The following is a 15,842-nucleotide window of genomic DNA, read 5'->3' on the forward strand; positions in this document are numbered from 1 at the left end:
GATGCAGGACTCCATCCCAGGGCCCTGGGATCATGACCTGAGCCAAAGGCAGACGCTTAACTGACTGAGCCACCCAGGCGCCCCTAAAATAATATACTTATTTCTGTATCTCTAGCTTATTAAGTTTAGACGTTATCTAATGATTTCTTATAGCAAGATGAGAATATTACCCTTTCCATAACTTCTTTTCCCTTTAATATCTTCTAGTTTCTCTCACTTGTACTGTTAATTCTACATTTATATTCTACTTTTAGCCATATTAAGACTTTAGTGTTTTGTCTGTAGATTGATTCTAAAGCTTGAAAATCAATAAAAAATTATTATGAATATGTGTCATTCAACTGCTGATATAAGTAGTATACTATGATTACATTGCCTTATATTATATAGCTTTTTGTTTTCCTACAGTTTCCAATTGCTTTTGTTTTTCCTTGTATAATCTGCCTTTATGTTATCATTAAGTACTTTCAGCTTCTGAGAAGGTAGAATGAAATCTTTGGAATTCCCCCTTTTCCTGGATACCTCCTTCTGACTCATGGTGGAGCAATTGCTACCTAGGCATCTTATTGGGCACTGATCTTTCCTGGATCCCTGTCTTCCTCTCTCTCACTTTAATCCCATGTGCTGCTGAAGTCTTCTTAGGATGCTTCCTGAAAAGGGCATGTAGGAGGTAAATGTTCTGAATTTCTGCATGTCTGAAAATAACTTAATGTTTTGACTAGGTCAAGAATTATAAGTTAAACAATTTTTCTTAGGAACTTAAGAGACATTGCTCTATTTTTTTTAGCATCCTTAATATCCATTTAGTATTACTGATAAGAAATCTGATTCTTGTCCTTTGAAAGTTACTTTCCCTGCTTCCATTTTTAGTCACTTATCTTTAGGATCTTGAACTAATGCGTAACTGGTTATAGTTCTTTCCTTGACATGCCTTCTTGAAGGGCTCTTTCATTCTGAAAACTTGGGACTTTTAGTTATGGGAATTTCTTTTAAATTATTTCTTTGATTATTTTCTTTTCTATGTTTTTCTTCTTTGGAAGTCTCTATGGAATTCTTAGTAGTTGGGCCTTCTAGTTAGATTTTGTACATCTTTTTTTCTTTTCTCTCATGTTTTCCGTTTCTCATTTTTAAATTTTTGGGAGGCTTATTCAAAATGATTTCCTTACCTTATGTTGATTTTTAAATTTTTTTGGCTATTATACTTTTAATTTTCTAGTAGTCTTCCTTATTTTCTGTTCCTTTTTTTAAGAATCTTGTTCTTAGGGCGCCTGGGTGGTTCAGTTGGTTAAGTGACTGCCTTCGGCTCAGGTCATGATCTCAGGGTCCTGGGATCGAGCCCCGCATCGGGCTCCCTGCTCAGCGGGAAGCCTGCTTCTCCCTCTCCTACTCCCCCTGCTTGTGTTCCTTCTCTCGCTGTGTCTCTCTCTGTCAAATAAATAAATAAAATCTTAAAAAAAAAAAAAAAAGAATCTTGTTCTTGAGGCACCTGGGTGACTCAATCGTTAAGCGTCTGCCTTCGGCTCATGACTTTTACTGATGATATGAACCTTGATCATTTGATTGAGGTAATGTCTGCCCAATTCCTTCACAGTTACTATTTTCTTTTTCAATATTATATTCATTTAGAGCAAGTTACTAAGTTTAGCATACAGTCAAGTGGAGAGAAATTAAGTTACAAGTAAGATCCTAGGGTCCTGGGATCAAGCCCTGCATCGGGCTCCCTGTTCTACGGGAAGCCTGCTTCTCCCTCCCTCACTCCCCCTGCTTGTGTTCCCTCTCTTGCTGTGTCTCTCTCTGTCAAATAAATAAATAAAATCTTTAAAAAAACAAAACAAAACAAATCTTGTTCTTGTATTTTAGAGATTTTAAAGTTCTATTGCCCAGATTATTCAGGTTTCCTCAAAGGTCATTTTGTTTGTGTGTGTCTTTGTTGTAGATATTTTTCTTTTATCTTTACAACATTTTTACAAATGTCTGTCAATAGTTATTATCCAGTTATATTTAAGAATGAAAATTTGGGGACTGTGTGTCATGAGAGATTATAGTCTAGCATCCTGCTTTTTATGGTGTTTGTTGGAAAGCTGATTATTTCTTGGCAGTACTCTCCAACTTTCTGGATTCTTTTGATGATCCTCTCTTCCTACATGTATCTAGGTTATAGCTTTATTAGTCCTCTGTTTAGTCCGTCATCTAGAATTTTGCTGAATTGTTTCACCCATTCCTATTGTGTTTGGTTTTATAGGTTTATGGTCATCTGGCTTCTTGACTTTAATATTAATATGAACCTGGGAAGGCATAGTATAAACTATATGATCAGTTTGTCTTCTTGAGCTGGAAACATCTAGAACCAGTATAAATTTCATATATTTTTTAAGTTGCTTGAGAAATTAAAATGTAAAATATTTTGGTACTACCTCACTGAAGGATATCTGTAAGTTTCTTTTATTTATTTGTTTCCTGAGAGAATCAGTAATATCTCACTGACTTTTGGAGAGAGAGTGGTTTTGGATATTGACTTTTATTATTTACTTCTCTAATGGTATCCTGTGCCATCTTGGATATATTTGTTATGGCTATTACTGATGATGTTACTAATAAATTACTCTTGTTTAGCCCATTTCTTAAAATTGTTAATGTGTGGTTTTATTTATTTATTTGTTTTCAGTTAGGGCTTTTTTTTTTTTTTAAAGATTTTATTTATTTGACAGAGAGAGAGATGGAGAGAGAGGGAACACAAGCAGGGGGAGTGGGAGAGGGAGAAGCAGGCTTCCTGCTGAGCAGGGAGCCCGATGCGGGGCTCGATCCCAGGACCCTGGGATCATGACCTGAGCCGAAGGCAGATGCTTAATGACTGAGCCACCCAGGCACCCCTACGTATAGTTTTAAATCCAATCTGGACTGTATTTCACAAAAGGGAGCATAAATTCAATTATTAATATAAACACAAGGAGCACAGACTTCCAGTGAATCCAAACATATATATGTGGTCTGATTCAATAGATGTTTTTTAAAAATTTAAAAAGAAAACCAACCTTTTCATTTTGAAATAATTTTAGTTTTACCAAAGAATTAGAAAGATAATACAGAGAGATTCTGTATATTCTTCATTCAGATCCCCCAATGGTATCTGTGCCATGGTTACCTAACCTTGGTACACTTATCAAAACTAAGGAATTAATATTGGTACAGTATAATTGATTATATTCCATACTTTATTTTTTTTTAAGATTGATTTATTTATTTGAGAAAGACAGAGAGCAGGAGCAGGGGGAGGGACAAAGGGAGAGGGGCCAAGCAGACTCCCCATTGAGTGGGGAGCCCAACCCAGGGCTCGATCCCAGACCCTGAGATCATGACGTGAGCCAAAATCAAGAGTTGGGATGCTTAATCGACTGAACCACCCACATGCCCCTCTACTCCATACTTTATTTGGACTTCACTAGTTTTTCATTTCTGTCCTTTTCTGTTCCAGGATCCCATCTAAGGTACCACAGGGATCATGTCCCCATAGTTTCCTCCAATCTGTGACAGTTCCACAGACATTTTTCATGACCTTGACATTTTGAAGAGTACTAGTCAGATATTTTGTAGAATTTTCCTCAGTTTTTTTTTTCCCCCTGGTGTTTTGTCATGATTAAGCTAGAGTTTTGGATTCTAGGAAACAATACCACAGAGATGAAGTACCCTTCTTGTTATAGCAAAGGCACATGATAGCAACATGACTTTTACTGATGATATGAACCTTGATCATTTGATTGAGGTAATGTCTGCCCAGTTCCTTCACAGTTACTATTTTCTTTTTCAATATTATATTCATTTAGAGCAGGTTACTAAGTTTAGCATACAGTCAAGTGGAGAGAAATTAAGTTACATCTCCTGGGTAGAAGAGTATCAAAATATTTTGCATTACGTTAAAACTACTAAGGTAATTTTAACATTTTAGGGGTGCTACTTAGAGGCTATTTAACTATCATGCTCTTCTTCAAGTTTTTGCCCACTAATTTTAGTATTCATCATTAAATCTTGTCTGTAGCAATTACTACTGAGTGTTCTAATTACTTCTATTTCCCTCCTTCCTTCTACATTTTTTATTTGAAATTCTGTAAGAAGACTTGTCTCTTTTCTCCCATTTGTTTATTCAATCATTTTAATACCATTATGGACTCATGAATATTTATTTTAGTTTTTGGTTACATAGTCTAAAGTGATCATTATTGATTTTGTTTCTTATATTGGCCACTGGGAACTCTTTCAGGTTGGCTCCTCTGCCTTTTGACATGTTGAATAATAGTTTTTATTAGTATCATTATTTTTAACCCTTCCATGGTCCCTGGCATTATAATATGCTCCAAGCTTATCCACAGTAGATGTTTAGAGTAAACCACAGAGTGGACAAATCAATAATCTCATAATATTTATTTAATGTTAAACAAGTATATTTGATGCTATGGAGAACAATGAAGTTGAAGTAGTAATTTCTACCCTCAAGGATTCTATTTTCAGAGATAAAATAATGAAAGATAAAGAAAAAATAAAGCAGTACAATATTAAATCAGTAAGGGCTAGAGTAGCTTACAGAAAAGGAAAGATAAATTTAGCTAACTATGTCAAGAAGAAGGCCAGGAAAGATGCATATAGTTTAGTCAAGTAAAATAGAAAGGAAAAGACGTAAGTTCAGGAATTGTTATTATATGGTGTGAGAAGCAGTAAGAGACAAAATCATCCTAGATGAAATAGATAAATTTCTTGTTTAGTAAGATTAAATCTACTAACATTGATACAAGAAGAAATAGAAAGCAGACATAGCTCTATATTTGTTAAATAAATTGAATTTATAATTAAAAGCCTTCCCACAAAGAAAAATTCAGATCCAGATGGTTTCACTAGTGAATTCCTTCAAACATTTAAAGAAGAAATAATATAAATCTGAAACAAATAGAGTTAAAGACAACACTTCCCAAATCATTTTCTGAGACCGGCATAACTTGAATACTGTCCTGATAAGGAACACTCTAAAAGAAAATTGCACATTGATATCCCTTATGACCATAGACACAAAAATATTTGACCCACAATTAGTCATAGAATACAGTGATATATTTAAAAAATGATATGTCATGACCAAATTGAATTTATTCCAAGTATGCATGTATGCATTACCATTAAAAAAACAGTCCACATACAGGATCAAAATCATATGATTATATCAATAGACCCAGAAATAGCATTTGACAAAATTTAGCACCAAATAATGATAAAAACTCTCAGCAAAACTACAAATAAAAGGGATCTTCCTTAATCTGATAAAGAACATCTGTGAAAAATCTGCAACTAACAATGTTGAAACAATAAATGCTTTCCTCCTAAATCAGGAAGAATGCATGGATGCCTTCATTAATTCTATTTAATACTGTACTGGAGATCCTAGCCAGTGCAATAGAATTAACCAGTAAAAGAAATTTTTAAAGCTTACAGTTTGGAAAGGAAGAAGTAATTAAACTGTCTCTATTTGCAAATGGCATGATTGTATATCTAGAAAACCCGAAGGGTATTGAATTTAACAAGGTTTCAGGATACAAGGTCAATGTAAAATATCAGTCCTATTTCTATACAGTAAGAAATAATGGGAAAGTGGAATTTAAAGCAATACCAATTATATTAGTATCAAAACCATAAAATAGTAATATATTTAAATAAATAAGTACATGACCTATACACTGAAAATTATAAAACATTTGTAATAAAAAATAAAGAAGATATAAATAAGTGGAGAGATATATACCATGTTCTAGAATGGAAGACTCAGCATTGTTAAAATGTTGATTTTTCCCAAAATAATGGACAGATGTAACATAGTCCCAAAAGGTTTTATTGTTCTACCAAAAAAGTTTTTTGGTAGAAATTGACAAGTTCTAAAATTTATATGGCAAAGATTTAAAAGAATTAAAACATTTTTTCCTCTTTTTTTTTTTTACTGAGTCAAACATTTTTTAAAAAAGAATGTCAATACTGGGGGACACTTACTCCCTTATTACAAGACTTATATAAAAGCATAAATAATTAAGAAAATATGGTGTTAGCTAAGGTTAGAAAAGTGGATCAGTGGAACAGAATCAACTATCAGGAAAGAAGCAATTATATAGTTAATTGATTTTCAACAAAGGCACCAAAGCAATTTAGTGGGATAAAGGAAAGGCTTATCAACAAATGGTATTGGAGCAATTTATTAGCTGTATTGAAACAAAATGAAACTTAATGCTTATCTCACACAGAAATTAATTCAGGATATATCATAGATTTTTATATAAAAACAAAAACTAAAGCTTCTAGGAAAAAACTGTAAGAGTATTTTTTAGAAAGATGGCAACTATATCTTAGGGTACCAAAAGCCCTGACACTGTCGAAATGAAACCTGATAAAGTGGACTTTACCAAAATAAAAAACTCCTGCTCATGAACAGACATTTTTAATAGAGAAGCCACAGACTGGAAAAATAATTTGCAATACATATATATGTGATAAAGGAATTGAATCCAGACTATATAAAGAAACTTTTACAACTTAATTTAAAAAGACAAAGAACATCTTTCCCCTAAAGGGCAAATGACTTGAACAAAACCTTCACAGAAGATAATACAATGTACAAAACACATTTGAAGTTGTAATAAGGACGTTATTAGTCATAAGGGAAATGGAAATTTAAGTACTACTTCATGCCCACTAGAATAACTAAAAATAAAAACACTGATGGCACCAAATGCTCATGGGGACATGGGAATGCAGAGACTCATACAGGGCTGGTGAGGGGTAAAATAGAAAAGCCATTTTTGGAAAACTGGTGATTCCTTTGAAACTTAAACATGTACCTGCCCTATGCCCGAGCAGTCTCATGCCTATTTACATGAGAAAAAGAAAGGATGTATCTACAAAAAACCTTGAATAAGAATGTTCATAATAGCTTTGTGTATAATGGCCCAAATTGGATCAACCTGAAATGTCCATCAATAGGAGAATGGATAACAAATCATGGTATTTTCATACAATGGAATACCACACATTTACACAATGGACTAATTCTTACGGATTAACTAATAGATTTAAAAATAAAAATAAATCATCATCATTATGTTGAGCAAAGGAAGCCAGACAAAAAAGAATAATATACTGTATGATTCTATATATATGTAGTTCACATATAGACAGAACTACCTACAGTAACACAAATCAGAACTCCCCTTTTGGAAAAGAACTTTCTAGGGTGATGGAAGTGTTCTTTGTCTTAACTGGTATGTAGGTTACTTGGGAGTGTATCTTTGACAAAGCTCACTGAACTGTATACTGAAGATCTGTGCCTTTTACCATATGTAAATTATATCCCAGTTGGAAAAAAATAAAGACCTAGTCTTTGAAGTTCAGAACTGATCTTTGGGGAAAGATTTATCAAACCTTGGGTTTTCAGTATTCATAAGCATGGGAAGGAATATCACATTTCTCAAACTCTGCACACCTCCAAGCAGAGTTCATTATTGCTTTCCACTCCCCAGGCATGCAGACACATGGCAGCTCCCCTCTTGAATTCCACATTTTGTCAGTGTTCTTACAGTTTACCCCAGGCCTAGGCTCAAAATATTCTTATATTTTTTGACCACTTCTCTTACCTTATTATGAATCCCATCGAATTGATGGAATTTTTTCTATTCCCTACTTTTTTCTCCTGTCTAGCCCTTTCCTCAGTATTTTCACTGCTTTCTCTCTAATTCACTCTCTTAGTGGTAGTCCCGCCCTTTCCCCCCTTATTCTGACCACTGACGCCACATTCATCTTTAGGAACACACACTCCACATCAAACTCTGTCTGATACAAATTCATCTTTAGGAACACACACTCCACATCAAACTCTGTCTGATACAAATCGCTGCCAGTAGCTCTGAGCCACGCTACAAAATTTCAAGTTTGCAACTCTGGAGTTCACACTCTGGTCTTATTCTCCAACTCCATAAAATCTCCACTCCAGTCTCCAGACAGGTCACCATTTGCCTCATATCTACTTCTTTGCTCAGCATTGAAGGGATATACATAATCATATTACAATCCTTACAGTTTTTGCATTTACTTGTACCTGTAACTGTAGACAATAAGAAGTTAGTTGGGGAATTGCTTCCTTGTTTTTTTGGGAGGGGGTTGGTTTTTGTTGTTGTTGTTATTGGGTTTTTTGTTTTTTGTTTGTTTGTTTTGGCAGCAGGGGGTTACCTGAAGACACTGCTGCTGAAGCTTTTTCCCTTACTCATTAGTTTACTTAACAAATATGTATCAAATACCTGCCATCTATCAGGCATTGTACTGGGAGCTATAAATTTGGTTGTAAACATGATAGACATGGTCCCCTCCTTGATAGAGGTTGATGGCTCTGATTATAGAGGAATTTAAAAAGTAATTATAACTCAGTGTGATAAGTACTAGAGAAGGGGGGGAGGAGTCTCATATTACTTATGTATTGTTGTTCTACAGATTATCCTGAAACTTAGCAGCTTCCCCAGAGAAACAGAACTGATTGTGTGTGTGTGCGCGTGCGTGTGCGTGCGATGTATATGCTTGTATGTATACATATATACACATACCTGTGCACATATACATCTATAGTTCTATTTATCGAGAAAGAGAGAGAGAGACTTATTCTAAGGAGTTAGCTCATGCTATTATGGAGGCTGGCAGGTCCAAAATCTGCAGAGCAGGCCAGCAGGCTGGAGATCCAGGAAAGAGTTATATTTCAGCTGGAGCCAAAGGTAGTCCGCTGGCAAAATTCCCACTTTCTTGGGATACCTCAGTGTGTTTTCTTCTAAGGTCTTCAGCTGATTGAAGAGTAATCTTCATATTATGGAGGGTAATCTGCCTTATTCAACATCTACTGACTTATATGTTAATTTCATCTAAAAAATACCTTCATAGCAACATCCAGATTGATATTTGACTAAATATCTGGATACTGTGGCCTACCCATGTTGACATACAATATGAACCATCACAATTAGGAACCTGGGCATGGCTTAGGGGAGTCCTCCAGCTCGGGGTTTCTTACAAGTCTTCAGTCACGGTATTGGGCCAGACACACAGTCATCACGACTGGGGCAGGATGTACAGAAACCCTACTCAACTGGGGGAGGGTTCATTTCCAAGCTTACTCAGTGGTTGGCAGGATTCAGTTCCTTCCGTGTTGGACTGAGAGCCTCAGGCTGGAAACTTCCCTCAGTTCCTTGCCAGATGGGCCTCTCCATTGGGCAGCTCACAATGAGGCAGTGGCTATCATCAGAGTCAGAGGGCAAGAGAGATGTCACTTCCCATCACTTTTGCCATACTGTGTTCATTAGAAGTCACTAAATCTAGCTCACACCCAAGGTGGGGAAGAGAAGGGGATTATACAAGGGTGTGATACTGGTATCTAGTTAAGCAAGAGAATCAATGGAAGATCCTTTCTAGCTTAAAATATTTTAACTCTACAGTGAGAAACTAGAAGAGGGATGAAATATTGTTGTGGCCTAGGAAGGTGAGGCTTCTAGGACTCTGTGAAAGGCGGGTTGACACACAGAAGAGAAGGCACAGCAGTGGTTCTAACAAGTGATGTATGTCTGAATCACCTGCATAGCATTTTTTAAAATTTAAAAATTTAAAATTTCCTCCACTGTGTCCAATTCAGAAGATTTGGGTGATTGTCATATACCCCTAGTTGAGATTCACTGTAATATAATGAACAAACCATTCCTATTTGACTCCAGGGTTTAGGTCATAAAGAATCTGTTTTTAAAGTTAGAAAGGATGGTGGGAACAGTGTTCTTAATGAGGAACTTAGATCCGATCCTTTAGACAATAGGGTGCCATTGTAGGCTCTTCAGTAGTGGATATACATAATTAGGATTGCATTTCATTTTTCATTTATGTAGTCATTCATTAATTTTTCTTCCAAATATTTGTCACCACCCTAGACCAGTCAGAGAGGATGACTGATCTTTGGACTGTTTTCAGGATGAGCTACAAGAGGGAAAACCAGCTAGAAGCTTAGGGGAGTACATACAGTATAATATCATGAACTGGATGAATGGGAAGAAGCATTGGTAAGATTTCCTATCCAGTGGAAGGGATGAAGAAGGGAACGATGCTACCAGGAGCTTTGCAGATTCATTCTCCTAATGCAGACCTTCCTGGGCCGGGAAGCAGGTGGGGATGGGGAGAATCCAAGCCACTGTGTGCTTCTAGCTCTTCTGTTCAGTACAATATTGTCTGTGTCTGGCAAGGACAAAGTAGCGTGGCTCAGTAAGCCCTTGAAAAGAGACTTCAGAGGGACTACATTTTAAATCTATAAATGATGGGATTCCTGCTAAGCTTCTTTTGAATTAAATAAAGTCCAGAATGGGGGAGAATAGGAATGTTCATTAATAGAAGAAGACAACATTTCTAAATGAATGATGCAAAATCAAACACAGTCTTTGTTTTCATTGCTTCTAGAGAATCAAAGTCACAGTCCTTCTGTGACTCTGTGCTTATAACAATATAGTACATCTTTTCATTATACTTCCCGGAATAAAAGGATGTATAGTTTCTCTGCACAGTGACAGACATGTTTTCTTGAACAATACCCTGTAAAGGTCACACTGGAGATTTGAGTCACAAGCCCTGTGATTTAAATTTGAAGCTAAGTTTAAAAGTGGTGTGTCTAGAGCTTGCCAAGTTCCATTAAAAGCCATGGTGTCATTTTGGATTATAGTTGAATAAAACAGGATTCAGTGAGATACTGTATCTTTCTCAGTAGCAAACCATAGATTTTCTTTGTATGATTCCCTGACTGTGTTGTTAGGGTATATATCTACTTTCACACCAAATCCTGGGAAATAATGTCTAATTTCATGGACCTTTTTTTTTTTCCTAAAGTAGCTCATTTTCTAGTTTTTCAATTATCTTCAGAGGATTTCTGTAAAAGCCTAATCATTTATGCATGTCTAGTTATGGTTGATCTTGAATGCTACCTTTCCCATGGCAGCCTTCTTGATTCCCTTCATCCCCTACCTCTAGAGAGGATTCCAACTCACTAAAGCTTGGAAGCGCTTTTTGCCTTCCTGACATCATCATGGTCTGTTACGCAACAATCATATTACTTCTCCCTAACATTTGATGGGTTCTTACTACGTGCCACTCATTGTGCCAAACACTTTCTCTAGGTTATCTTACTTCGTGATCACAAAAACCTGCAGGGGAAGTACACCATTTCTGCATTTTGCAGAGGAGAAAGCTGAGGGTAAAGAGTCAATTGGCCCAGGTCATATTGCCAGTGAGTGATGAAACAAGAGCACCCTTAGGCAGTCTGGTCCAGACCCCATTATTTCAAACACTTATCAGTATGCCCTTCTTATAACTTTTGACATCCTACTCACATACCCCTGCAAGAAAGTTAAGAGGCTTGAGGGGAGGACTACCTTGTTTATTTCCATATTCCTGGAGTTTTATGACTTACTGATTTACTCATAAATAAATGAGCAGTCAACAAATGAGCCAAGTGAATACTTGAAAACTGCCATTTGGATTTTATGGGAAGCAGGGTCTACAGGTTTAGGCATATCACCTGAAACTTTGCTTTTGAGTGATATGAAGAAAACAGAATGCTCGTATACAAGGCGTTAAGAAGAGTTTCTGTTTATTTTTATCCCTGTCATTTAGGTTAGATCCTATGGTCCAAATACTTCTTTTCCCAGTTCTGTGTCAAGCTCTTCCTCCTTCTTTTATCCAAAGATAAACTGGCTCTGTTTGGCTCTGTTCTTTTTTTCTTTTTCACCCCATGTGATAATCCCAGGCTCCAGTCCTACAGAACTCTGAAAGTGCTATCTCTCGTTTTCCCCTGTTTCTTTATTCATGACTTAAGCTTTTGTTCCCAAAAATAAAATAAAATAAAATAAAAAATTTTTTACAGTTATGTGTGACCTTCCTGCTCCATCATTCTCCAGCTTTTCTCAGGAGCTTCCCAAATGCAGTGTGGATATGAACTAAAAGTCCCCAGTACTCAGAAGTCAGTGGCATTAAAAGCTGGAACTTCAAGGGAGATTTTGAAGTGGTTAATTGGTGTGCAGTGACCCTGAATCACACTGTGAGAGGAGGTGCTGGGACAGCCGGTGAAGGGTAGGCTGAGGGGCTCTCTGTGTTGGCACTGGGGCAACCGGAAGCATACAGCTATTTGATGAACAAGGAGAATGGAAATCTAGATGGTGCCCTGCCGAGGCTTGCCCAGTCACCTTCAGACGAACGTGGCCACGAGGAGATACAGTACTAGCACTCAGAGATCCACAGAAGGTGTGGCTTCTAGCCCCAACTGTAGCAGGCACACCCTCAGGAAAAGGCAGGAGTCCCTTTCACTGTCACAGGGAAGGAACAGTGGGTTAGGCAGGGGCAGCAGAGGAAGAGGATGGCGCTGCTATCCTTGATGGAAACAGCACACAGACTGGCATGGCGGTCTTAGCAAGGGGCCTACAGAGTCTCCAGTGAGTTTTCTCTCTTTGCCTAAAGAACAAAGATGGGCGACAAACTGCCCTGCTTAGAACTGAGGGTTTGTATTTCTGTGACTGAATTAAGACCGGATTATACATAAAACTAAAGCAAAATAGGAAAGAAAATGTCTGAAATTAATGATGTTTGAATTAATTTAATAAATTGCAGCATTGTCTGTTCTCCTGTCAATTCTGTTTGTGAAATAGTTTTCTAAATCACATAGGCCACAGAGTGAAATGAGGGAAAGAGCCAGCCCTAAAGCCTTGGGCTTTGCTAGACCCAGATTCTAAGCCGGACCTCAGGAGTCTACACTTTACTTCTCTCATCTGTGAAATGGAGCCAGTACTCTCCCATGGCAGGCCCGTGGTTCAAATTAAGAGCCCATGTATACACAACCCCTTGCTGTGCTGGTAGGCACTCCATAAATACCAGTGTTGCTGTCTCTGTGCTCATCCCCCATGCACGGTTCTTCAATACTCCTCATCTTTAAAGGTTTTTAGATACAGGACTGAGCGATTACTGTCCTACCCTGCCATTTATGAATACGATTTTAGGGGTATAAGATAACAGAAATGAATACCGTTATATTAATAATGGCAATAGGTGCTGTACAGACCATGATGGCTGAGACTGGCAGTAATGGTACTTGGATACTTCCTAATAGCGTGTTTTTCTTTCTTTCCAGAAGCATCTGGCATGTCAGAGCCACACTGTCTTCCATGGGACGCCGTTTGTGAGCAGCTTCCATTTAAAAGACTTTTGTGAATACATGGTCTCAACCAGGTCCCCAGAGAACATATTTGTCCTCTGATCTGCTGGAGGTCTTAAGGTTTGTGTTAATATTTTTTATTTCTCTTAGTGAAGATATTATTAATTTTGAGGGATATTTTAAAAATGGATCATAGTCATACTCTACTGTAATAAGAACTCTGGGATAGATTATGCACAGATTATAATCCTTTGATTTCATTGGGAAATAGATACAAATGAAAAGAAATTTGATATGCTACTTCTCATACTTATTATTGTATGCTCTGTAGGATGTTACAAGGATATTAGAAATACAATATTCCCCACATTGGCTTAAAACAAATTTTGTCTTTTCGTTCATAAATTCTAACTGAATAGATTCAATAAATTTATATTGAGTATCTATAATATATATCAGACTTTGTGAAGTACTATCAATTAGTTACAGACCTTGTGGATAAATTATATTTTGAAACATTGAAAAATCAAAATTGCATTTGTCAGTATCAACTAGTGTTATTATTATGACAGCTTTTAAATTAGAAAGCCTCAGTGGCCAGAATGTTTTCATTTAGTTCTACCAAGGGGTACTCACCCTGTGATTTCTAATGATAGAACAGGGTTGTTGTTGTTGCTTTTTAATACATATATATATTAACAGCTTGAAAAATTGCTAACAATATTGTTGCTTACTCAATAAGAAAAGCTTGCTAGCAAAACAAGCATCTTATTTTGGAAGTACATATTTTGCTGTTGAGGTAGTACCACGTAAAACACTTTTATTTTGAAAGTACTTTCTGACAAACACCTACCCAAAGGCTGAATTCAACCTATGCATCTTTCATAGATGGGAAATAAACAAGGGAGAGGGTAAAGCTTAGTCCACTGAGTGGACAAAAACTAAATGAAGAGCAAGGGAGAAGGAACATCGTACTTTCCCTAGACTGACATGTCTTTTTCCACAGGCGTTTATTTCATTTGGTTGGACTTTGATTCTGTCCACAGTGACAAATGTTTTCTCCCCTAATGGCCCTTTTCTGTGGGTTTTCTTTTTATTTCTTTTATTTCTACTGAGAAATCAAAGTAGATTTCACCGCAGTGCTGGGCTAGATTCCAGTTTCCTACTGCACCCTTTGTTGTCGGGCAGCCTGATTGACTCACTTTGAAGGGTGAGGCGCAGGACATACTTGGGGAGTGGGAGGGTGGATGACAAGCTGTGCCTCCACCTTCAATTCTCCAGTCTGTCAATTTGGTAGCAAATCGTAGTGTGTAGAAACCTAATAAGTGTATCCATAGAAACAGAAGTGCTAGAAAGGACTTCAGAAGTTACCTAAATGTTCTTCCCTCTTCTGTAAGCAAGATCCCACTTGAACTGTCTGAAACAAATGAGAATCTAATTGTCTTCCAACCTTCATACCTAGGTATCCACTTTCCTTTTGAAACCTAATATAGGTTCTCCTTTGTTAGAAACCTTGTTGTCAAGAAAGCCAAAGTAATTCCTGACCTCCTAGCATGACAATGCATCCTTCTCCCAGGGAGAGAGAGAATTTACTGGTCAGAGCCCCCCTGTCTCATCATAGACTCAGTTCTCAAGTCATCCTTTTTCTCTTCAGGAGAAATGAACCCATTTTGTTGAACTTTCTCTGTGAAATTATATAATCCAAAAATTGAACAAAATGAAGTTCTTTTCTGAGTCTCTAAAGATCTCTATATTGGTCCACTTAAGTTTTGGAGTCCAGACTGATTGAAGGAGCATTAAAAATCACCTATCAGTGTTTTTCAGTGGGACCTTTATTGATATTTCGGAAGGGGCAGTTTTTGATGATGCAAGATTGTCCCATGAGATTTAGAACGGTCAATAGCCCTGGTTTCCAGGACCCAAAGACTAGTTAGCTCCCTCAGCCCCCAGTCATTGTGAGAGATAACCAGATTCAGACCTCCTTCACATCTGCCTGCAGAGGATGAGGACTGCCCAGACTACAAACTCCTCACTTTGAATTGAGGATGCTGAAACCGGCAGAGTTGAGTTAAGGGTGGGGCTGGGCCTAAACCCCAGTTTTTAATGCTGGGTACTGTTCTCTTCCCACTCCATCATACTTCTATTCTGGGCTTACATTTACTTCTCAACTGTCCAGAAACAGTAACATGCATATATGAATGCTCTTTTGGAGAACTAGAATTTCTGGTTTGGTGTTTAAAGGACGTCACTGCTGTTTGATATGGGAACATGGCTATGGGAAAGATAATATCAGAACTCAGTGCAGGAAAATAGCAAAGAGAGGACAGCTCTGAGGATTTAGAGAAGAAAGGACCTAGACCCCAGAGGAAATAGTGGGGTTGATGTTGCAAAGGTATTAGCTCAGTCACCGAGAAAGGGTAGAAAAGCTGACATCTGAGGGAAGACTGAAAAAGGTAAGTAACAAAGGAATATTTCTTCACTTGCTTTTCACCATGTACCCTAGTTTCAACTCCCTGGTCCACATCATGGGCTTCCTCAGAAATTTGAGGATCAGTTTTTGGGGAGGTTAAAGGGCTCTTGATTACAGCTGAAACTCTCCCTCCCTTCA

General features: G+C 37.3%; 1 protein-coding gene across 6 annotated transcripts in view; it reads left to right on the top strand.

Moving 5' to 3' along the window:
• LOC102735251 (ecto-NOX disulfide-thiol exchanger 1) overlaps window positions 1–15,842 on the top strand; it is a 423,233-nt gene that overhangs the window by 257,681 nt on the left and 149,710 nt on the right. For all 6 annotated transcript variants that reach the window (XM_081814955.1, XM_081814954.1, XM_081814952.1 and 3 more), the window contains one exon: window positions 13,211–13,354. The gene's annotated coding sequence lies outside the window, so the exon portion shown is untranslated. The remainder of the gene's footprint in view (window positions 1–13,210; window positions 13,355–15,842) is intronic.

The sequence above is a fragment of the Leptonychotes weddellii genome, chromosome 3 (assembly GCF_054177405.1).
Source record: "Leptonychotes weddellii isolate Sample4059 chromosome 3, ASM5417740v2, whole genome shotgun sequence".
In the NCBI taxonomy this organism is placed as follows: domain Eukaryota; kingdom Metazoa; phylum Chordata; class Mammalia; order Carnivora; family Phocidae; genus Leptonychotes; species Leptonychotes weddellii.